The following is a 25,473-nucleotide window of genomic DNA, read 5'->3' on the forward strand; positions in this document are numbered from 1 at the left end:
GTGTGTCTGTCCCTGTGTGTGTGTGTCTATCCCTGTGTGTGTGTGTCTGTCCCTGTGTGTGTGTCTGTCTGTCCCTGTGTGTGTGTGTGTGTCTGTCTCTGTGTGTGTGTGTGTGTCTGTCCCCGTGTGTGTGTCACCATCACCATGCCCACAGTGTTCCCTTTGTCTTGACGCAGCTGCATCAGGACATTCTGTGCGGGGCAAGATGAAGATGGAAGAGGAAGCAGCACCGCCAGCATGGAGTCTGTGGTAGAGGCACAGGGAGGCACACTAAGGACACAGGTAACACTACTACATGATCTACACTAGTGTTATCTGTGGTTTTAAATAGGACTGCAGGTAACACTACTACATTTTCTGTACTCAGATAGCCATGACTGTATTATCTATGCTGTTACATAGGACTGCAGGTAATATCTACTGTATTATCTGTACTCAGAGAGTTATCACTTTGTAAGGGGGCCCACTGAGACTTTATCGCCCAAGGGCCCACATGATCCTGGAGCCGGCCCTGATCACGCCCCTTAATCAGTATTTTGTGGAAGCAGTTATATTGCAACCCCTAATCAGTTTTTTGGGGGACAACAGGTATATCATACCAGTTGCGATTAGTCATTCAAATAGTGTTTGTCCCTCTATATAGCTTTGGTATCTCAGCAGAACCGCACACAGCTGCTGCACAATACAAATGCACTATAATATACTTCCTATGTTAGAAGGTATATTATAGGTATATCACACCCCTCAATCAGTTTTTTGGGGGTTAACAGGTATATCACACCAGTTGCAATTAGTTATTCCAATAGCATTTGTCCCTCTACCTAGCTACAGTATAGCAGCAGAACCGCACACAACTGCTGCACAATACAAATGCACTATAATATATTTTCTATGTTAGAAAGTATATTATAAGTATATTACACCCCTCTGTATGTCACACCTATCGGTAGCACACCTATACCAGCCCTTAAAAGGACTTTTGTGGCCCTATTAGCTAGCGTTTGGTGTCCCTGCTCCACAGAGCAACCTCTCCTTACACTGGCAAAAAGCAGAATGTAAAATGACTGCCAGATAGGGTTTATTTATAGGGTAGGATGTGTGTCCATGTGCTGAAATGTCTCAATTGGTGTCCTATGTGCTATGCAAAAAATATGGCGCGTGCGAATATCGCCATATGTTCACATGTTCGGCGAATTACTAATAAACAAAGTTCGCCACGAAACGACCGCCGGGCGAACTGCAAGGCCATCTCTAGCAGTTATAGCAGTCAATCAGCGCGGCGATTATAAATGGTAAAATCTTTATTGAAGTATTTCGGTCAAAAAACTAAATTTTTTTATCGGTCAGCGTTGCGGTTATATGCGGTTAAGTCTCCATGATAAATCTGCAGCATCGGGGCCCTGTGTGGATTCTACACATTTTAAAAATAATCCTTTAGCAGAGCGAATAAATGCCGGGATGCTCCATGTCCTTCCCAGGAGCTGCTGTCGGGAGAAGCGGTTCATTTCTGAGACGTCCGTATAGTGCGGGGGGAATCCGAAGACCCGTGCTCCGTTATATGTGGTAAAATCTTTATTGAAGTATTTTGGTGGAAAAATAAATTTTATTCAGCGGTGCACTTATATGCGTTAAAATCTTTTGTGAATTATTTCAGTGGAAAAAATATTTTCATTCAGCGTTCAGCGCTGCAGTTATATGTGGTAAAATCTTTTGTGACTTATTTCGGTAGATAAAAAAATTGTATTAAGTGCCGCAGTTATATGTGTTAAAATCTCCATGATGTCTCTATGATAAATCTGCAGCGTAGGGGCCCCTGTGTGGCTTCTACACACTTTCAAAATAATCCTTCAGAGGAGCGAATAGATGCCGGATGACCAGGACACTCCATGACCTTCCCAGGAGCTCTAATTTAGCGATGCTGTTATATGTGGTAAAATCTTGTGTGATTTATTTTGGTGAAAAAAAATTGTATTTAGCGTTAAACGCTGCAGTTATATGCGGTAAAATCTTTTTTGAATTGCTTTGGCAGATATAAAAATCTTGTATTTAGCATTAAGCACTGCACTTATATTCGGTAAAAGCTTTTTTTAAATTATTTTGGTGGACATAAAAATCTTGCATTCAGCATTGAGCTGCACTTATATGCGGTAAAATCTTTTTTGAATTATTTCGACGGACAAAAAATCTTGTATTCTGCATTAAGCGCTGCACTTATATGAGTTAAAATGTTTTTTTATTATTTCGGTGGAAATACAAATTTTCACCTCCTCAATTAACTTCCTCATCTCTTCATTAGCATCGGACACATTAACTTTACACCCCCCAGCTATATATTAGCTGAATAAAGCTAAATGACACTGCCAGCCTGTTAAAGGGAATTACAGTATGATACCACAATACATTTGATATGATATTTAGCAAGAGTTTAAAGTGCCCACCTATAGCACACAGTGGCACACTGCATCAAGATGAATCAGGCTTTGATCAGCCAGGATTCCCACACACCAATGCCGATGTATCAGACTAGATCATCCATGGTGCCACACCAACAATTTGACAAAAGAGACCGATTTCTTCTGGCTACCTGCCTCAGCTACTTTTCTGATGCTGTTACCTGCCTGATGCCACACATCTGATGACAAGTGATTCTTCTTTCACGCACCATCTTCAGCGGGTACTGGTATTGCCACCCACCTCCACAGTATGTCACCTTGCCACTCTGTGGTCTCCTCATGCTGCTGCCACCTCCAGACTCTGTCATTGTGCCACTCTGTGGCCTCCTCCTGATGCTGTTGCTGCCGCCACCTCCAGACTCTTTCACTATGCCATTCTGTGGTCTCATCATGCTGCTGCCACCTCCAGACTCTGTCATTGTGCCGCTCTGTGGTCTCCTTATGCTGCTTTCACCTCACCACTATGTCATAGGTCCACTCTGTGGAATTCTCATGCTGTTCCCACCCTCCCCACTTCCTGACTGGTCCACTATTTTTGATTTCGGCTTGGCTAACATCATCACTTATTTGACACGTCTTCTGATCTGTCAGAAGGAAGAAAAAAAAGAGACGCACAACGGATCATGTCTGTGTAGAAGCTATAAGGCCTGTATGGTCCCATCAGAATTGACATGATTTGGTAGCCAAAAATACAGAAGACATGCAAATATTCCATTCACGTGTCATCTCTGTTTTGAATCCACCCCTTTTTATTTTGCCTTTAGCAATACTGATGGATTATTGAGCAAATGCTGACCAAGTTAAGGCGTATGCTCCACAGACAGGATCCGTGGAACATGGTCCGCGTGATACCGGACTGGCATTGCAGGAGCGCTCGGCGTCATTAGTTGCCGTGAGCTACTGCAATGCCAGTCCGGTATCTCACGGACCGTGTTCCACGGATGTCTGCATGAGGCTTAAGGCTGAGTTGATACTTGAGTTATTTGGTCAGTTTTGGCCCCATGACCGCCCAAATAAGTGAAGTATGCTGTGATTCTAATTGTGACGCCTATCATCTGCATGTCATACGGACTGTAGGAAAGCTCAAGGGGCCGTCATTGATGGAAAATATGTGTCATGGAGGTTCCTGGCCTCCTTGAGGTAAGAGCCGGTAATGTTTGTTGTCACTTTACATATGTGTGAATAAAACACTGAACTGTTTAAGTTAAAGACGTTGTCGTTGCCTCTATACTGCGTCCGCAAGTCTGTCTACCAGTGCAAATCCCCACAGGTGTTCTACACCACTATAAAGGCTCTCAGCAGCCAGGAAATAGCATTTTTTTTAACGTAATTATAAATAAAAATTTGAGGCCCCAAGAGCTAAAATTAAAGTGTCATAGCAGAGAGTCTGAAACATGTCCATGTGAAAATTTCATTTTTTCTTTAAAAAAAATTTGCCCAAAAAAATCTAAAATGTTGTTTTCACTTTCTCATTATGGGATATTGAGTGTACATTGATGGGGGGGGGGGGGAACTTTCTTGGTATATTATTAGCACAAGGCTGCAACATAACATGAAAAAAGTGAAAGTGTCAGAAAACTTAACAAATATATTGTAAGTCTTAAAAAATATCTAAAGAAACCATATCTCCTATCTGCATTTAGTATTATAAGGTATTTTTCTTTTTTTCAAAAGAAAATAGATTTGACTCTATGTAATTGTTTTTAACAAATAAAGCAGGAATTTAAAGCAGCTGGTTATGTCTAAAAGATGCACACACGCTTAATTATTTTTATTGCTCTCTTGGTAATTCCAGCAGATGCTAACTACAAAGAAGCATGCGTAATTAAGACAGTATAACTCTTAAGAAGCACAGTGTAAAATTCAGACAAAATTAATATGGTTTATTTATAGAGCTGAGCGAAGTTTTTAAAAATTAAATTTGGACACTGTCAACTTTTCCCCCCAAAATGTGCTTTGTTATGAATTAATCCATTATGAATCGCATTAAATCAGCTATATTCCAGCCTGCAGGGAGAGTGTATCTTTGTGTTCTTCACTGTGCATTGCAGCAGCATGCATAGCTAGTTCTTTCTTTAAGGCTGGTTTCACACGGGCGTTGCAGGAAAAGAGGGGTACCCAAACCCGAACTTCTTCACAGAAGTTCGGGTTTGGGTTAGGTGTTCTGTAGAGTGTATTATTTTCCCTTATAACATGGTTATAAGGGAAAATAATAGCATTCTTAATACAGAATGCTTAGTACAATATGGCTGGAGGGTTTAAAAAAAAAAAAAAAAAAATTAACTCACCTTAATCCACTTGTTTGCGCAGCCTGGCTTCTCTTCTGTCTTCTTTCTTCAGGACCTGGGTAAAGGACCTGTGGTGACGTCACTGCGCTCATCACATGGTCCATCACATGATCCATCACCATGGTAATGGATCATGTGATGAACCATGTGGTGGACCATGTGATGGGCGCAGTGATGTCACCACAGGTCCTTTTCCTCACAGATAAAGGCAGAAGAGAAGTCGGGCTGCGTGAACAAGTGGATTATGGTTAAGAGTTAAATTATTTTTTTAAAAATTAACCCCTCCAGCCCTATTGTACTATGCATTCTGTATTAAGCATACTATTATTTTCCCTTATAACCATGTTATAAGGGAAAATAATAATGATCGGGTCCCCATCCCGATCGTCTCCTAGCAACCGTGCGTGACAATCGCACCGCATCCGCACTTGTTTGCGGATGCTTGCGATTTTTACACAGCCCCATTTACTTTTATGGGGCCTGCGTTGCGTGAAAAACACACAATATAGAGCATGCTGCGATTTTCACGCAACGCACAACTGATGCATGAAAATCACCGCTCATGTGCACAGCCCCATTGAAGTGAATGGGTCCGGATTCAGTGCGGGTGCAATGCGTTCACCTCACGCATTGCACCTGCATTGAAAACTCGCCCATGTGAAAGGGGCCTAAGTGAAACAGTTACTGTGCTTCAGTATGCCAGGCAGGTCACAAAAAGTATATGGATGTGCTCATTGCCATGCGTTACTATTAGGCTCAATTCACACTTCACTTATTTGGTAAATTATGGGTCCAAAACACAGAACAGATGCAGATCTTTTTGTGATACCTTATTTGAAAGTATGATTGGCTCCTGATTTTGGCTCACTATACAGTTAATACAGGAATTAACTGACCAAATAACTGAAGTGTGACTGTAGCCTTGCAGGTCTATGTTTGCATCTGGTATACTGTACTTAACCATGCAATGGCCCTATAGAGTGAAAGAGAGGCTTCATTTTACACCATCTGCTGTTTCCACATAGATTGTTAGTTAACCTGTTACCCACTGATTCTACTAAATTGTGAATGAGCAGATTCATCCACTGTTTGTGGGGTGTCAACATTGATTGATGGTTAAGGTATTGTGTTACCCACTCATTCTACTAGAGAGTGAAAGAAAGGTCTTATTTTACACCTTCTGCTGTTTCCACATAGATTGCTAGTTAACCTGTTATCCACTGATTCGACTAAATTGTGAAAGAGCGGTCTTATTCGCTCTTTATGGGTGTTTAAATTGATTGATAGATAAGGTATTGTGTTTTCCACTTATTCTACTATAGAATGAAAGGTTGGTCTCATTTTACACTTTCTATTGTTTCCACATAGATTGCTACAGAACCTATTCTGTTACCTATTGATACAAGTAGTGGTCCCATGACAGAGTGGGTAGGGTGTCAGCGGCCAGTTTGTGTTGATGTTACTGTTTATTTTTACCTTCTTCTGATGTGTCAGAAGAACAACCCCCAAAAAAACAGATCCTGTCTTGAGAATCTACCTTCACACAGTCAGTATGTGACGGAGGCCTTATAGATGCTCCAAAGACCCGTGCCCCCTCCAGCAGTCATGGCAGTGGAGTGTGAGCACAGAGGGCCTCCCCAGTCAGACCTTCATGAAAATGGGTGATGGCACACATAGGCAGCCACCAACTGAAGAATCATAATTGAGGAATAAATAATGCTCACTCTTAAGAAGCACAGGTTGCACTTTCAATCTCTTTTATTTTTTATGTACATTTCATGAGCTGATCTTTATCCCATGCTCCGTGATGTTTCAGGGGTCATGCCCCTTTACTTATGTAGAACGTCGTGCAGGATGGGATAGAGACAGGGGCGTACCTAGAGCATTTGGCACCCGGGGCGAACCCTTTGTTTGGCAGATGTCCCATAGTGCTGCTCTCCCCTATAGTGCCCCCCAGAATGTGCCAATAATTAAAAAAAGCCCACAGATACCCCCATGGTGCCCCCCATAATGTGCCAGTAAGAAATGCCCCCATAGTGCCAGCTCCCCCCCCTATAGTGCCAGCCCCCCCCTATAGTGCCAGCCCCCCCTATAGTGCCAGCTCCCTCTATAGTGTCAGCTCCCCCTATAGTGCCAGCTGTCCCTATAGTGGCCCCCCCCCATAGTGCTAGTTCCCCCATAGTGCCAGATCTCCCCCCATAGTGCCAGCTCCCCCCCATAGTGCCAGATCTCCCCCCTATAGTGCCAGATCTTCCCCCTATAGTGCCAGATCTCCCCCATAGTGCCAGATCTCCCCCTATAGTGCCAGATCTCCCCCCATAGTGCCAGATCTCCCCCTATAGTGCCAGATCTCCCCCCTATAGTGCCAGATTTCCCCCCATAGTGCCAGCTCCCCCCCATAGTGCCAGATCTCCCCCCATAGTGCCAGATCTCCCCCCATAGTGCCAAATCTCCCCCCATAGTGCCAGATCTCCCCCTATAGTGCCAGATCTCCCCCCTATAGTGCCAGATCTCCCCCCCCCCATAGTGCCAGCTCCCCCCCCCCATAGTGCCAGATCTCCCCCCCCCCCATAGTGCCAGGCCCCCCCCCCATAGTGCCAGGCCCCCCCCCCCCGCAAAGAGGAAAAAAAAACAAAAAAACGAATACTTTCCTCCATCAGCTCAGCAGCGATGCAAGCCTTTTCCGGCCTGTGTCCCTGCTGTGTGCTGCCGGGCTCAGGCATCGCGATGATAATAACATCATCGCGCTGCCTGAGCCGGCCTCTGATAGGCTGCAGGCATTAGTGCCTGCGGCCTATCAGAAGAACAGGGGAGGGACACGCCTCTCCCTCCCCTGCCCCACAGCATACAGCGGCCGCAATTACATCCAGGGCCGCGCCGCCTGTGGCGATCGGCGGTGCGGCCCTGAAGAATAAAAAATATAATTTTTTTTTTAAAGACAGGCGGCCTGGCACCCCCCTTGTGAGTGGCACCCGGGGCGGCCCGCCCCCCCCCCCCCGCCCCCCCCCTTGGTACGCCACTGGATAGAGATCAGCTCAGCGTTCTCAATAAAAAGGAGTCATGAAAGCCATGAAATGTACATAAAGAATAAAAGAGATTGAAAGTGCAACCTCGGCTTCTAAACAGTGAGCATTATTCATTCCTCACTTATGATTATTGAGCAAAAGATACGGCTGAGTGGAGTATATTTTCTTTAAGAGTGGAGCCAAAGTGAGGCTCTGAATCGGACCGTGGATATAATACACGTGGAGCTAAATTGTCTGTTGAATATATAGGATGTCTCAAGCTTAGGTTATCCTCCCTCTCAGCAGGTGAAAAAAAGGTGGAGAGCTAGTAGTCAATCCTCTGCAGAATGATGATAATACGGCTGTCACTACACAAGCAAATCAGCATGCATCTGGCTATTTGTGCAAGGGACTCAGAGGGACTCCCTGCCTCCATCTCCACTGCATAGTGCCACGGTGTGTCGAGTTCATCTGCTTGGTCTTCCCCATCACCCTTCTGCTGCTCCTGCTTCTCTTCTGTTGCTTGTATAGATAAACCACCTAGTTCTATATAGATGCCTGGGCATTAATGTCCTCATCCTCCTCATTCTCCTCCTCCCCCAGTTCAGCCTCCATTGGACTCAGGTGGCTGTGAAATGTAGGCGCGACGTCTCCTGTCCCCTGGCCAGCCAGGTTTATCAGCATCTGCTCAGATGTGAAGGAGTGGAATGACATCATTCATCATGTAGTCCTGGTGTAGTCCTCAAAGGGCCTGAGCAAATGGCAGGTATTATGCATGAGTTGCCACTGGCTACCATTGAAGTTACACATGGGAGTACCCCTGTCTGCCTGCATCATCAAGAAATTGTTCATGGCCTTCCTCTACTCATATAGTCGGTCAAACATATGGAGGGTAGAATTCCAATGTGTGGAAATGTCCCATATGATGCGATGTTGAGAAACACTCTTCAGACTTTGTAGCTCAAGGAGGGCATGTTGTGAAGTGTAAGAGAGACTAAAGTGCCAGCAGAGTTTCCTGGCCATTTTCAAGTTGTCTTGCAGTTGGGTGGAACACTTCAGGAACTGGGTTACAAGTAGATTAAACACTTGTGCCCTGCAGGGCACATGGGTCAGCCCTTCTTGAAGCAAAACCAATAAACTTTTCTTCCTATTATCAGTGACTATGGTTTTGATCCTCAATTGACAAGGAGAAAGCCAACTTTCAATTTCTTGGTTGATTATGTGGAGCAGTTCCTCCCCAATGTGACTCAGTTCGCCCAGGCTGGCCAGGTGCAGAACAGAATGACACCGCTGTGCTCTGCATATGAGGTATGCTGGAGGACCACTTCGAACTGTGCCTAGAGTGGAGGCGGAGGACAAGGTGGAGGTTGAGGAGGCAGAGAAGGACAATGGCGCCTAAAGCATGAGAACATTGGAGCGGCATTGCCATCACCTGGCCAAGTTGCTGGCAGGAAGCACATTTACCCAGTGGGCTATAAAGGATATATATATTGTCCTTTACCATAGTTATAGCTCCACATGTTGGCCCTGCCATGAATTGTACCAGAACTGTAAAGTTCGGGTTCGTACCGAACTTTAGGATTTTTGGACCCTGGACCCGAACACGAACATTTCAGTAAAAGTTCGGGTTTGGGTTCGGTGTTCGGCGATTTCTCTGCGCTTTTTGAAAGGCTGCAGAGCAGCCAATTAACAAGCGTTTAACTGTGTGCCCTTAGAAGCCATCACAGCCATGCCTACTAATGGCATGGCTGTGATTGGCCAGTGTAGCATGTGACCCAGCCTCTATATATTTTCTGCAGACAAACTATAGCGGGGAGAGCCCTTTGTGATGCGTCAAACACAGCAAATCTTTTTATACCCCTACTGAAGCCCCTAATGTTCCATGAAATTATTTTCATAAAAACCTGTAGTAATATCCATCTCTTACCTCATTTGTATGCGTCAAGGGGGAAAGTAAAGAAGAGGAAGGGGGTGCACAGGGGAGCAGAGGAGAAAATAAATAAATTCGAGCAACACAGGCATTGCCAATTAACCACCCTCCGTATGACCCAGAATAGCATCTAGCGCTGGCTCTCTTACTTAGCATTACCCTCTCCCGACCCGACCCCAACCCATTGCACATCAACTCTTTATCTTTTCTTTAATTTATTCACTCACCGCCTCCGCAGAATCAAAAAAAACAGGTACTATTCTCCCATTCTATCCGTAATTTAGCTGGGAACATCATTGAATACTTAAAGAGGACCTTTCGCTAGTATACAAACTAAAAACTAACTCCATCAGTGGGCAGAGCGGCGCCCAGGGGTCCCCCTGCACTTACTAGTATGCCTGGGCGCCGCTCCGTTTGCCTGGTATAGGCTTCGGTGTCTCAGCTCCGTCTGTTGTACTGGACTGATTTTTTGTAGGAGGCGTGTCCCTTGCTGCAGTGCTGGCCAATCGCAGCGCACAGCTCATAGCAGAGCTGAGACACCGGAGCCTATACCGGGCGAACGGAGCGGCGCCCAGGCATACTAGTAAGTGCAGGGGGACCCCTGGGCGCCGCTCTGCCCACTGATATAGTTAGTTTTTAGTTTGTATAGTAGTGAAAGGTCCTCTTTAACTTTATTCAGACGCAATATATTTTTTTACATTAATAAACTGATTTCTCTCTTTTACCGTTTCCCTTGCATAATCAGGAAACAGCATTACTTCTGCACCCAAATACTCCAGCTGGCCCCTTTTCCTTGACCTACTCACAATGTTCTCCTTATCCCTAACTGAAAATAAATTAATCATTATCTGTATCGATCTTGGGGGGGTGGTTTAAATGGTACCCTGTAGGCTCGTTCAACAAAGTTTTTATGTACTGAAATATCCTGGCCTAGTTGTTCCACCCAGGCTCGGACTGGCCCACAGGGGTACAGGGGAATCCCCTGGAGGGCCCCTGAGCAAGGTGGGCCCCTAGTCTTCAAACCCCTGCACAAGTGGCACATAACACATTAGATTTACTGCACTACATATATATATATTCAATGTACAGAACCTCAACCAGCATATATAAAACGATATAAAAAACGTGTTAGATTATTTATTATATTGGAATGTATCCTTACGGTGGGCCCCAAAATAAATTTTACTGGTGGGCCCTAGGTACCCCAGTCCGACACTGGTTCCACCAGCCAGCTTTGTATAAACCCACAAAGGTCTCATCCCTCAACCCCCTCCGGGACTCCCAAACATCTCAAGTTGGTCCTCCTAGATTTATTATCCAATTCAAATAGTTTTTTTTTATTCTCTATTGTCATCCTTCAATATAAAAATTCTTTAATCGTTATCTGTACACAATCTTCCAAATGTGATATCCTTTTCTCTGCTTCTGACAGTCTATCTCTATACTTTTGTAGGTCTGCTCTAAGGAGACCCACTACCTCCTTAATATTTCCAGTCTAGAGAGAGAGGTCTTTTATTGCCGTACTGCAGTTTTTAATTTCTTGGAATATATCCTGTAGACTCGGCACCTGTTCCCCTTTATTGGGGTTACTTTCTTCTACCTCCTTTTGTTGTTTAGTACCTCGCTCCCCAGGATATCCTCCTCGAACATTTTCAAGGAAATATTCTCAATTGAACCAAGGGATTCCCCATCCTGGTCTTGGGACGTATCACCCTACTTTTTCTTGGGGGAGGGGGGGGCTGGACTGACCTCGCATGTTGGTCAATAACTGTTGTTTAGACCTTTCAGCCTTTTTAAACATTGGGGAGATTGAAGTGTTTAATTCAAGTTGCCCCCTCCCCTTTTTCTCTGTCCATTGTCTGGCCATCCCCCCCCCCCCCCCCCGTGCTACGCCACTCTAAAAGTATAACAAAATATAGTGGCCTGAAACTAAATACCTTAGAACCGGTTGTTCAGACCTACAGTGCTTTTAACACCAAACAGCAATTCCTCCCATTGACCCCATGCACAACCAGCCACCCCTAGCACATTTAAGTACTAATAAGCAAAACTCTTTCAATATATGTGCAGCCGATCATGGAAGGGGAAAAGGAAGGTTGCAACCTCCAATTCACTCTTTGAGATCGTTTATGTAACTTCCCCCTATGACCACACACATAATCCATTTAGTACAACAACACAATTGTAAATGTCTTCCGATTAATGTAAGTTCCAGAAAGTAAAAATAGCACAATTGAAACTGTCCCTGGTGACTCAACACCAGTATAGTTAGCACTTTTTGTGTTAGTAGTCCAAATAGTATGGTTAGCAGTCGATGTCCCAAACCAGTTAGTATATTGATACAAAACAGGATCTCAGCTATAATGAGAGATGTTTAGCACTCAACAGGGGCCTCAACAGGTCTACAAAGCCCAGGCACCCTCACCAGGTATGCAGGGGGAGAAGGGGGGATTCAGGGGAGTTAGTCTGTTACTCACCAGTCTATCTCCGACCGGGAAGTTAAGCCATTATATTGTATGCTACTTAAAAAGCAGAGAGCAATGAATATTTTATGTCCGTTCTTTTGTAGTAGTAATCTCCCCTCTTTCCAGCCACCCTTAATTCCTGTGTCTCTAGATATCCACTGTCCTGTGGATGAAAATAAAGGCCAGACAGTACTCCCGCCAAGAGACGATCTTCCACTCGTTTTGGTCCCCCCACAACCCCCACCAGTAACCTCCCACAGCCTCAGCCGGAATCCAACCAGACTCCCCTCGGTCCAGACTCTTACGTCTCTCCTCAGGGTTGGTCCCGACAGACTGGGGGGGAAACAGGAACAGGTACAATGGTGCGGTGGTGTAGTGATACACTCATTAAACAGACAGGGGGGGAGGGGGGCTGGAGACTCCAGACACTCAGCACTCAAGCTTTCGGCAATCCAGCATTTAACATCATGGTTGAGTTAGCTCAACTCACTTGCAGGCTCCAGGTCCACCCAACAATTCGGCATCATTCTTTAAAGCGAGGAAACTTTAGGCGGGCAGGCAGCCGAGACACCAGATAGTCCCATGGGACCGTAACAACGAAGTGATGCGCGGCAGGGTCAGGAGCGGTGTGGCTGCATGGCTTAAATCACAGTGCGGCTGGCCCTCAACGGCCGGGAGGGAGATGCACACGTCACCTGCGTGCGTCCGCCCTCATGCTCCTTCCGACTTTGGCAGTGATTTTGCACTGTTTTTAGTTGCAGTTCTCACATAGCCCAGCACTAATAATCTGGTTGTAAAAAAAACACCCTTTTTTGGCAATATCTGGTGCATTTGCAGGATTAGTGCAATTTAAGCTAGAAATACAGCCATCATTTTCTGGGTTTTTAAAAACACACTTTTTTGCCATAATACACTATTTTACATCCCTAGCTGCATCTGGATGTGTGAAATTCAACTGTTATATACAGCTTTCATATTCTGTTTGTCAAAAAACACACTTTTTTGGCAATATACAACATCTGGATTAGTCAGTGTGCAATTTAAGCTAGAAATACAGCCATAATTTTCTGGGTTTTTAAAAACACACTTTTTTCCCAAAATACAACATTCTACAGCCCTTGCAGCATCAGCACGTGTGAAATTCCAGGGTTATATACTGCTGTCATATTCAGTTCAGTAAAAAAAAAGATTATTTGGCAGCCTTTGCTGCAGATGTTATTGTGAGATATACCCTTTATATACAGGGGTTCTATGCAGGTATTTGAAATACAGCCATTTTGGGCAAAAAAAATTAATTGAGGCCTAGTCTGGTTCAGGGCGTGTGAGGTACACCCTTTATATACATGGGTTATATACAGTTATTTGAAATACAGCCATTTTGGGAAAAATACACAATTTTTTCACCCTTGCAGCATCAAAAGGTTTGAAATTCCAGGGTTATATACTGCTGTCATATTCAGTTATTACTGAAAAACTAATATTTGGCAGCCTTTGCTGCAGATGTCATTGTGAGATACACCCTTTATATACAGGGGTTCTATTCAGGTATTTGAAATACAGCCATTTTGGGCAAACAAATTTAATTGAGGCTAATCTGGATCAGGGCGTGTGAGATGCACCCTTTATATAAAGGGGTTTGATTCAGGTATTTGAAATACAGTCATTTTGGGCAAACAAATTTAATTGAGGCCTAGTCTGGTTCAGGGCATGTGAGGTACACCCTTTATATACAGGGGTTATATACAGTTATTTGAAATACAGCCATTTTGGGCAAAATACACAATTTTTCTGCACTTGCAGCATCAAGACGTTTGAAATTCCAGGGTTCTATACTGCTGTCATATTCAGTTATAAAAAAAAACGTTTGGGCAAAAAAACAAATATTTGGCAGCCTTTGCTGCAGATGTCATTGTGAGATACACCCTTTATATACAGGGGTTCTATTCAGGTATTTGAAATACAGCCATTTTATGCACGAATCTTTAATTGCAGCCTAGTGTGGGTCAGGGCGTGTGAGATACACCCTGTATATACAGGGCTTATATTCTTCTATTAATAAAACACCCTGTTTTGGGCAAAATACACAATTGTTGCACCCTTCCAGCATTAAGACGTTTGAAATTCCAGGGTTATATACTGCTGTCATATTCAATTATTAAACAAACACCCGTTTGGGCAAAAATAAATATATTTTGCAGCAGATGTCATTATGAGATACACCCTTTATATATTTTGGTTATATTCAGATATTTGAAATACAGCCATTTTGTGCACAAATCAGCACATCTCGGATGATGACGAAACACAGGTGCCAACTGCTGGGGCTTTTCGAAAGTGTGTAGACCGACAAGGAGGGTAGGGGTGAAGACTGGATGGAAGATGATGTGGAGGACGATGAAGGTCCTTGACCCCACATGGAATCAAGGTCATGCGAGTGACCTATGTAGTTCGGAGGAAGAGGCAGTGGTCGCACCGAGCCACCAGCACAGCAGAAGAGAGAGCAGGGTACAAAAGCGGAGAGGCCGTCATCTAGACAGTATGGCTTCTACTGCCCACTGCAACAAGGGACCGAGCACACCAAAGCCAGCTTTAAGGAGTTCCATGGCGTGGCAGTTCTTCAGACAATGTGCTGACGACAAGACACAAGTGGTTTGCACACTGTGCAATCAGACCCTGAAGCGAGGCATAAACGTTCTCAACCTGAGCACAACCTGCATAACCAGGCATTTAAGTGCTAAGCACAAGCTGCAGTGGAGTAGACACCTCAAAAACCAAGAATTCTCTCTGGCTCTTAGTCTGTAGGCCAGTGGAGTACAGGCACCAAAAATTAGGCATTCACCTGACAGAAAAGGACAAGTGATTATGTGACTGGAGGTATGTTAGATGGTCACTAGCTAAACATTTTACTGTTGGTCAGTACAGGCCCTAAAAATTTAGCATTCGTCTGACAGAAAAATTCTTGTGATGATGTGGCTGGAGGTACAATAGGGGGTCAACAGCTAAAAATTTTACTGTAGGCCAGTACAGGCTTTAAAAATTTGGCATTTAACTGACAAAAAAGAACTAGTGATTACCGTATTTTTCGCCCTATAAGATGCACTGGCCCATAAGACACACCTAGGTTTTTGAGGAGGAAAAAAAATATTTTGAACCAATAGGTGTGCTTTTGGTGGGTTTTGAACTAATTGTGGTCTGTGGATGGCGCACTGTTATGGGGGATCTGTGGATGGCAAACTGTTATGGGGGATCTGTGGGTGACACACTGTTATGGGGGATCTGTGGGTGACGCACTGTTATGGGGATCTGTGGGTGACACTTATGGGGGATCTGTGGGTGATACTTATGGGGGATCTGTGGGTGACACTTATGGAGGATCTGTGGGTGACACTTATGGGGGATCTGTGGGTGACTCTTATTGGGGTCTCTGGATGGAACTGTTATGGGGATCTGTGTATGACACTGTTATGGGGGGATCTGTGGATGACACATATATAGCATCTTATGCTATGTGTCATCCACAGATCCCCTCCATAACAGTGTCCCTGTAGTGAATGACCCTCAGTACAAGGGGTGGGGGTCGCATCTGCTTTTGTAAGGACAGCGGGGCCCGTGCAGTGACTGTATTCTACTACACGGGCCCCGCTCACTGTATAATCGTATCTGTATTCTGTAATAGTTAATTATGTATATACCGGTAATCGCATAATCAGCACTACTTACAACTACAAGCGCTCGGTAGGTAGCAGGGAGGAGGCAGGCCGGGAGGACGGGCGCTGGCAGCGTGAGTCACTACGTCATGCCCCTACGCCGCCTGCTTCATTCATAAAGTGGGTGGCGCATGCGCGTGACGTAGTGAGTGACGCGCCGCCCGCCCGTCCTCCCGGCCTGCCTCCTCCCTCCTCTCTGCTACCTACCGAGCGTTTGTAGTTGTAAGTAGCACTGATTATGCGATTATCGGTATATACACAATTAACTATTACAGAATACAGATACGATTATACAGTGAGCGGGGCCCGTGTAGTAGAATACAGTCACTGCATGGGCCCCGCTATCATTATAAATGCAGATGCCGGCCCCCAGCCCCTCCTCCCTCACAGCTGATACACCTGCCACGCGGCATCATGGCGGGTGTATCATTGAAAATACGGCAAAATCAGCAGCATTCGCCCCATAAGATGCACTGCTATTTTTCCCCCACTTTTGGGGGGGAAAAAGTGCGGCTTATAGGGCGAAAAATACGGTATGTGTCTGGAGGTACATTAGGCAGTCACTGGATAAAATTTTACTGTAGGCCACTGGAGCAGAGGCCCCAAAAATTAGGCATTCACTTGACAGAAAAGGCATTTTATGCCGCTGTATATACATAAGACAAGGACCATTCTTTGTTCTGGGTGGTGGCGGATATGTGTGGGCTGGAATTAGGAATTTCAATTACACGTGGTGGTCACAGGTGTTGATTTCCTCCAATATCCATGCCTCATTCATTTTTAGAAATGTGAGGTTTTCCACACTGTCGTGAGCTAGGTGAGTACCCTTATCGGTAATGATCTCCTTGCTGGGCTGAACGACACTCGACAAGGGGCAAGCCTAGAGTTCCATGGCAAATTGTGCCATCTCTGGCCACAGGTCAAGCCTGCACACCCAGTAGTCCAGGGGTTCCTCGCTTCTCAGACCGTCCACATCGGCTGTTAACCCAATGTAATCGGACACCTGTTGGTCTAGGCGTTCCTTGAGGCTGGATCCTGAGGGCGGCTGTCGATGGGTTGACTGCAAGAATGATCTCATATCCGAAGTGACCAACACATGTTCAAACCCCCCTCTTCTTGCAGGCACAGTAGGATTGGTACCGCACCTGTTTCACTGTGGGTAGAAATTCCTCTGCCAGCGCCTGTAACAGCAGAATGCAGCATCTCTCGCAGCAAGGCCTGGAAATTCTGCATTCTAACAGCCCTCTGTGATGCTGTTAACAAGTCCGCCATTTTGTGTTTGCTATGGGGGTCTAAGTACGTTGCCACCCAGTACTGGTCCTTGCCCTTTATGCCTTTCATACGGGGGTCCCTCTTCAAACACCGGAGCATGAAGGCCCTCATTTGCATTAAATTGCAAGCGGTGGAGCGGCCTGGCTCCTGCTCATCGCTCAGGAGAATGTCGTCCTCGGTCTCCTCCTCCCAGCCAACGGACAACACCAGCGATCCCAGAAAAGTTTAAAGCCCCCATCAAAGTCTTTTCTTCTTGCTCCTCCTCCTCCTCCCCCCAGCCACCATCCTCCTCGTCTTCAGACTCCTGCTGACTTGTCTCAGATGTAGTAGCTTCTCCTGGGATTTTATTTAGCATTGCGACTTCCTCATCTTCAAGCTCCTGCTCCTTGAAGGCTTGATCAATGACACGACGCAATGCACGCTCCAGAAAGAAGATACGATGTCACTGATGGTGCCCTGGCTGCGACTGACCAGTTTGGTGATCAAATGGCCGCAGAAGAAACCATGCGTTGTGCATGAGCAGCCACTAGCACAGTGAAAAGAAACCAAGCTCCCCTCAACATGCATGACCGGTGTGTCTCTTGGCTTCCAGGCGCAACAGCCACAGCACAGCATGGCAATGTCTCACCTGACACGTCGAATAGGTTCTGGGGAGCTTGGGGGATGCAGCAGAAGAGGCGGAAGCAGTATAAAAGGAGGAGTCAGCCGAGGAGGAGACAGAGGATGGAGTAGGAGGAGGTAAAGAAGAGGCAGACCTGCATGCAATCCATTGCGGTAACACCAAATCCACACGGGTGCCATAGGTTACATGCTTGACGACGGTCAGAAGGTTCACCCAGTGGGCAGTAAAAGTTTTGTACCTTCCCTGTCCGTGTTTGCTAGACCACGTGTCTGTGGTCAGATGTATCTTGGCGCCGACACTGTGTGCAAGATATATTTTTAATTGCCACTGAACGTGGCCATATAGATCTGGGATGCTCTTCTGGGAGAAATATTAACTTCAGGGGACCTTCCATTGCAGTGTGCCAATGGCCACAAATTTTCTGAAGGCCTCCTAGTCCACCGGTTTATATGGCAATAGTAGGCAGGATAGTAGTTCCGACAAGCCAGCGGTCAGCCGTTGGGCAAGAGGGTTATCCGGCGTCATCAAATTTTTATGCTCGAACATTTGGGCCATGAAAGCGTGCCTTCTGCCAGATGAACACGACGAAGGACCGGTGGAAGGTGGAGTGGAGGACAAATGGGAGGAGAGAGGAGAAGGAGAAGAGGCAGGATGGGAGTGTGACTTTGTGGGTTCTGACAGCGTTGCTCCTACTGGGCTCGGTGATGGGAGACCAGGTGCCTTCTTAAGGCTGTCGTCCCTAGGTGAGTGCTGGGCTTACTGCGACTTATGCATTGACAGCCCAGGCTACAGATTGCAACACTATTGTCAGCAGCTGACACGTTAAAAAAGCCCACACTGCGGAGCCATGTGCCGGCATCCTGGCAGCGCAAGATGTGACCGTGCATGGTGGATGGCTCACTCCAGATACATTAAAAGTCTGCTTTGTGAGTTCTGCCTGCTTCTCCTCCTTCTCCTCCCTGCTGCTCCATCTCTCCCTCTGAACTCCCCTACTCTTACCCTCTTGTGGGCACCCACGTGACGTCCATCGACACGTCATCAACGTCACTTTCACCACCACTGACATTAAAGATCTCAGAGTAGGCACCAAGAGCGGTGACCACCCTCCTTGGGCTGATCTTTGTACTGTCGTCAGACCGCTGGGTAGCGGCCGTTGATACCTCCTCTTCCTCATCCGATGCCATGAATGGCTGCACATCGAAAAGGTCTGGGAATGGATGGGAAAATAATACCTGTGACTCAAGTGGAGGGGCTATAGTGGTGGTGGTGGTGTCTTCGGAGGTGCACACAGCTGAGAGTGAGGAGGGTGCAGATATAGAGGATGAGGAGGTTGCAGAAGTGGAAGGCTCAGTGAGCCACTCAACTAACTCTGGTGTGTCCTTTGATGTAATTGCTCGCACCTTCTCCAACTTCACACTTAGGCTCCTGCCTGCGCCTGGTGCACCTGCCCAACCTCTACCTACCCCTATTTGTGGAAGCAGGTATATCGCAGGCCTCAATCAGTATTTGGTGGAAGCTGATATAGTACACCCCTCAATCATTATTTTGTGGAAACAGATATATAGAACCCCTTAACCAATATTTTGTAGAATCAGGTATATCCCACCCCTTAATCAATATTTGGTGGAAACAGCTATATAGAACACCTGAATCAATATTTGGTGGAAGCAGGTATATCGCACCCCTCACTCAGTATTTTGTGGAAGCAGGTATATAGAACCCCTTAATCAGTATGTTGTAGAAGCAGGTATATCACACCACTCAATCAGTATTATGTGGAAACAGGGATATAGAACCCCTGAATCAGTATTTGGTGGAAGCAGGTATATCGCACCCCTCGATCAGCAATTTGTTGAAGTAGGTATATCAAACCCCTTAATCAGTATTTTGTGGAAGCAAGTATATTGCACTCCTCAATCAGTATTTTTTGTGGTAACAGGTATATCACATCCGCTGCAAATGTCCCACTATATAGCTGCAATATCACAGAAGAACCGCACACAACTGCTGCACAATGCAGATGCGCTATAATATACTTTCTATGTTAGAAAGTATATTATGCAGTGCCTTTCAAAAGTATTCACCCCCCTTGACTTTTTCCGTGTTTTAGTGCCTCACAACCTGAAATTAACATGGATTGTTTGAGGATTTGCATTATTTACTTTACAGAACATGCCCACAACTTTAAGGATGTTTTATTTATGTATTATTTTTTTATTGTGAAGCAAACAAATAGGACAAAATAACAGAAAAAGTCAATGTGCATAACTATTTGCCCCCCTAAAGTCAATACTTTGAGCCGCCTTTTGCAGCAGTCACAGCTCCAAGTCGCTTTGGATAAGACTCTATGACCTTGCCACATCTTACCACTGGGATTTTTGCCCATTCCTCCTTGCAAAACCGCTCCAGCTTCTTCAAGTTGGATGGGTTGAGCTTGTGATCATCAATCTTTAAGTCTAACCACAGATTCTCTATTGGATTGAGATCTGGGCTTTGACTAGGCCAGGCATGCTCAACCTGCGGCCCTCCAGCTGTTGCAAAACTACAATTCCCATAATTCCTGGACAGCCTACAGCTATCAGCCTATAGCAGAGCATGGTAAGAGTTGGAGTTTTACAACAGCTGGAGGGCCGTAGATTGAGCATCCCTGGATGAGGCTATTCCAACACATTTATATGTTTCCCCTTAAACCACTCAAATGTTTCTTTAGCAGTGTGTTTGGGATCATGGTCCTGCTGGAAGGTGAACCTCCGTCCTAGCCTCAAATCATGCACAGAGTGGTACAGGTTTGGCTGAAGAATATCCCTGTATTTAGCACCATCCATATTTCCCTCAACTCTGACGAGTTTGCCAGTTCCGACTGCTAAAAAACATCCCCACAGCATGATGCTGCCACCACCATGTTTCACTGTGGGGATGGTGTTCTTTGGATGATGTGATGTACTGGGTTTGCTCTAGACATAGAGTTTTCTTTGATGGCTGAAAAGTTTAAGTTTAGCCTCATTACCTTCCTCCATACATTTTGGGAGTCTCCCACATGCCTTTCCGCAAACTCACAACATGCCTTTTTGTTTTTAGCTGAAAGTAATTGCTTTCTTCTGGCCACTCTGCCATAAAGCCCAACTCTATGGAGCATACAGCTTATTGTTGTCCTATGTACAGATACTCCAGTCTCTGCTGTGGAACTCCGCAGCTCCTCCAGGGTTACCTTAGGTCTCTGTGCTGACTCTCTGATTAATGCCCTCCTTGCCCGGTCCTTGAGTTTTGGTGTGGCAGCCATCTCTTGGGAGGTTTGCTGTTGTGCCATATTCTTTCCATTTGGTTATGATAGATTTGATGGTGCTCCTGGGCATCATCAAAGATTTGGATATTTTTTTATAACCTAACCCTGACTTGTACTTCTCAACAACATTGTCCCTTACTTGTTTGAAGAGTTCCTTGGTCTTCATGGCAGTGATTTGTTAGTGATGTCTCTTGCTTAGGTGTTGCAGCCTTTGGAGCCTTTCAAAAAAGGTGTGTATATGTAATGACAGATCATGTGACACTTAGATTGCACATAGGTGGACATCATTTCATTAATTATGTGACTTCTGAAGGTAATTGGTTGCATCATTTTTATGGTCTTCCTAACAAAGAGGGTGAATACATGCACAAGCCAATTTTCTGTTTTCTATTTCTAAACAATAGTTTTATTTATATATTTTTATTATTTCACTTCACCAACTTAGACTATTGTGATCTGATCCATCACATAAAATTCAGATTAGAAAAACATTGAACTTAAAGGGAACCTGTCATTTGGATATTTGATTATAATCTAACTAATTATATACAATCATTAACTACTAAAAAGTGCCTTAGATGTATTCATTTACTGGTTTACTCATAATATACACACAAAGATGCCACATGCCGCATGCAAATGAGCTGATTTGAGTCCAGCGTGATGTCAGTAAGTCCGGCGTTTTTTTATTCAGAGCTATAGCCACTCCCCTGCCCACCTGCTGCTGATTTATATGGAAAATAACTGTCAATCAGCAGCAGGTAGGCGGGGAGAGTCAGGAGCTCATAAATATTCAGGACTCATCATTATGAGCTGGAGCTTTTCAATACAAGATGTTTGCAGATTGACTGGGTCAATTAAAGAAAGTGACCCAACATTTTGCTAAGAGAATCAGTCACTTATTTATGTTGCCCTTAGTTAGGACACCATAAAACTGGTGACATGTTCCCTTTAAGGCTGTAATGTAACAAAATACAAAAAAAGTAAAGGGGGTGAATACGTTTGCAAGGCACTGCAGGTATATCACACCCCTCAATATTTTTTTTTTTGGGGGGGGGGCAACGGGTATATCACACCAGTTGTAATTAGTTATTCCAAAAGCGTTTGTCACTCTGTGTAGCTGCAGTATGACAGCAGAACCGCGCACAACTACTGCACGATACAAATGCTGTATAATATACTTTCTCAATTGGCTTTCCTGTCCCACCTGATGGATGTGTCATGGGTCAAAGTTTGGTGCAATGCAAAAGAATATGGCACATGCAAACATCGCCATATGTTCGCATGTTCGGTGAATCGCGAACGAGCAAAGTTCACCGCAAAACGACTCCCGGGCGAACCGCAAGGCCATCTCTATTTCTTAGCTCTTCTACCCTTCAAACTGTTAACTGGTTAAAAGGCCTAACATTTCTAAAATATCTGTTTTGTTCATAGACTATCCATGTAGATGTTTCTTACTATATATGAGAATATTTGTGCTTTGCCAGAGCTACCAACGTACTAGATCCTTGTCAACACAATTTTCTCAAGGGGTACATATCTCCCTTCCCCCTCCATTGTCACCTACCAAAAGAGAGAAATTCACTAAAAATTTCAGGGACTTCCCTGGGTCAAGACTTTCTTATGTAACTTTAGCTGCATTGTGCTGCATATTATGTATCAAACCAGAATACTTTTTTATATTTTTCTTATTACATGCCTTAGAGGGCATGTTCTAAATCTCTAAGAGTTTGTCAGCAGTTGTGACCATGCAAAACATTTTACAGCCCTAGGTAGGGGCAATGAGGTAGTACAATCATACTTCTTGTGGAGCTTTATCTATCAGGAGTATTGTGAATGAAAGCTTTTATTCTGCCAGGATGTGGTACTTCATTCATTATTAAGTGCTCTCGGCATTGAGATACTTCACAGTCCCTGCTCTGTGCTCTGATAGCATACAATCAGACCACCACAAGTAAATACATGGAGTGCAGAATTATTAGGCAAGTTGTATTTTTGAGGATTAATTTTATTATTGAACAACAACCATGTTCTCAATGAACCCAAAAAACTCATTAATATCAAAGCTGAATATTTTTGGAAGTAGTTTTTACTTTGTTTTTAGTTTTAGCTATTTGAGGGGGATATCTGTGTGTGCAGGTGACTATTACTGTGCATAATTATTAGGCAACTTAACAAAAAACAAATATATACCCATTTCAATCATTTATTTTTACCAGTGAAACCAATATAACATCTCAACATTCACAAATATACATTTCTGACATTCAAAAACAAAACAAAAACAAATCAGTGACCAATATAGTCACCTTTCTTTGCAAGGACACTCAAAAGCCTGCCATCCATGGATTCTGTCAGTGTTTTGATCTGTTCACCATCAACATTGCGTGCAGCAGCAACCACAGCCTCCCAGACACTGTTCAGAGAGGTGTACTGTTTTCCCTCCTTGTAAATCTCACATTTGATGATGGACCACAGGTTCTCAATGGGGTTCAGATCAGGTGAACAAGGAGGCCATGTCATTAGATTTTCTTCTTTTATACCCTTTCTTGCCAGCCACGCTGTGGAGTACTTGGACGCGTGTGATGGAGCATTGTCCTGCATGAAAATCATGTTTTTCTTGAAGGATGCAGACTTCTTCCTGTACCACTGCTTGAAGAAGGTGTCTTCCAGAAACTGGCAGTAGGACTGGGAGTTGAGCTTGACTCCATCCTCAACCCGAAAAGGCCCCACAAGCTCATCTTTGATGATACCAGCCGAAACCAGTACTCCACCTCCACCTTGCTGGCGTCTGAGTCGGACTGGAGCTCTCTGCCCTTTACCAATCCAGCCACGGGCCCATCCATCTGGCCCATCAAGACTCACTCTCATTTCATCAGTCCATAAAACCTTAGAAAAATCAGTCTTGAGATATTTCTTGGCCCAGTCTTGACGTTTCAGCTTGTGTGTCTTGTTCAGTGGTGGTCGTCTTTCAGCCATTCTTACCTTGGCCATGTCTCTGAGTATTGCATACCTTGTGCTTTTGGGCACTCCAGTGATGTTGCAGCTCTGAAATATGGCCAAACTGGTGGCAAGTGGCATCTTGGCAGCTGCACGCTTGACTTTTCTCAGTTCATGGGCAGTTATTTTGCGCCTTGGTTTTTCCACACGCTTCTTGCGACCCTGTTGACTATTTTGAATGAAACGCTTGATTGTTCGATGATCACGCTTCAGAAGCTTTGCAATTTTAAGAGTGCTGCATCCCTCTGTGAGATATCTTGCATTATTTTTGACTTTTCTGAGCCTGTCAAGCCCTTCTTTTGACCCATTTTGCCAAAGGAAAGGAAGCTGCCTAATAATTATGCACACCTGATATAGGGTGTTGATGTTATTAGACCACACCCCTTCTCATTACAGAGATGCACATCACCTAATATGCTTAATTGGTAGTAGGCTTTTGAGCCTATACAGCTTGGAGTAAGACAACATGCATAAAGAGGATGATGTGGTCAAAATACTCATTTGCCTAATAATTCTGCACTACCTGTATAGACAAAGGCCCCTTACACCTGAATGAAAAAAAGTAATTACATCTCTGTACAAAACGGACTAATAACGGAAGTGTAGTATTGAGGAATGAGGGCAGAATTAAATGTAACAAAGCCTTTTTTTTTCTTTTTCTTTTTCTTAAGGGCTATATAGAATTTCAAATACATTCAGTAACAACATACTATAAGTGCAAATCTTCTGTGGCACCAGCAAGGATAATGGAGGTAGGTTGTATAGCATCAATTTAGCCCTTAGTTGGTACTGACCTAGTAACATTCTGGGTGATGAGTATCTTGGCTGTCTAGCATCTTAAGACTTCACTTGAGGAAGATGAATGATAAATTTCTCTGGAGAATCAGGAGAAGGAGCACTCCTACCTTGAGCTTCCGCTCCACTCTATCTCTGTATAGGAACTCCCCATCCTGGCAGGAAGCTGCACCAGTCCACTCCTAACAAGTGGAAAGGAACAGAGTGATTAGCCCTGTTCCTTGCCAACCTTTGCCAACCATTCCTTGTTGGAACAAATGAACTAAAAGCATACTGTACAATAAAGTACACAACTAGTATACCCAAACTTTTCCAGAAAAGGGCCTTTAATAAATCTTTTGAAAGGCTGCAAGACAGCCAATCAACAAGCTTTTAAGCTGTGGGCACTTAGAAGCCATCACATCCATGCCTAGTAATGGCATGGCTGTGATTGGCCAGTGCCTCGTGTGACCCAGCCTCTATATAAGCTGGATCACATGTAGCACCACCGGTCAGCTCTGAGTAGTGCAGGGACAGGAAGCAGGCAGCTGAAGCAAGGGAGAGTGTTAGGAATCTGGCAATTTGTTTTGTGGGTGACCTATAATGATTTATTTTTGGATACACCAGCTTTGCACCCCTGACACAGAAATATAATAATAAATCTGGCTATTAAT

Source organism: Bufo gargarizans, chromosome 3 (genome assembly GCF_014858855.1).
Source record: "Bufo gargarizans isolate SCDJY-AF-19 chromosome 3, ASM1485885v1, whole genome shotgun sequence".
In the NCBI taxonomy this organism is placed as follows: domain Eukaryota; kingdom Metazoa; phylum Chordata; class Amphibia; order Anura; family Bufonidae; genus Bufo; species Bufo gargarizans.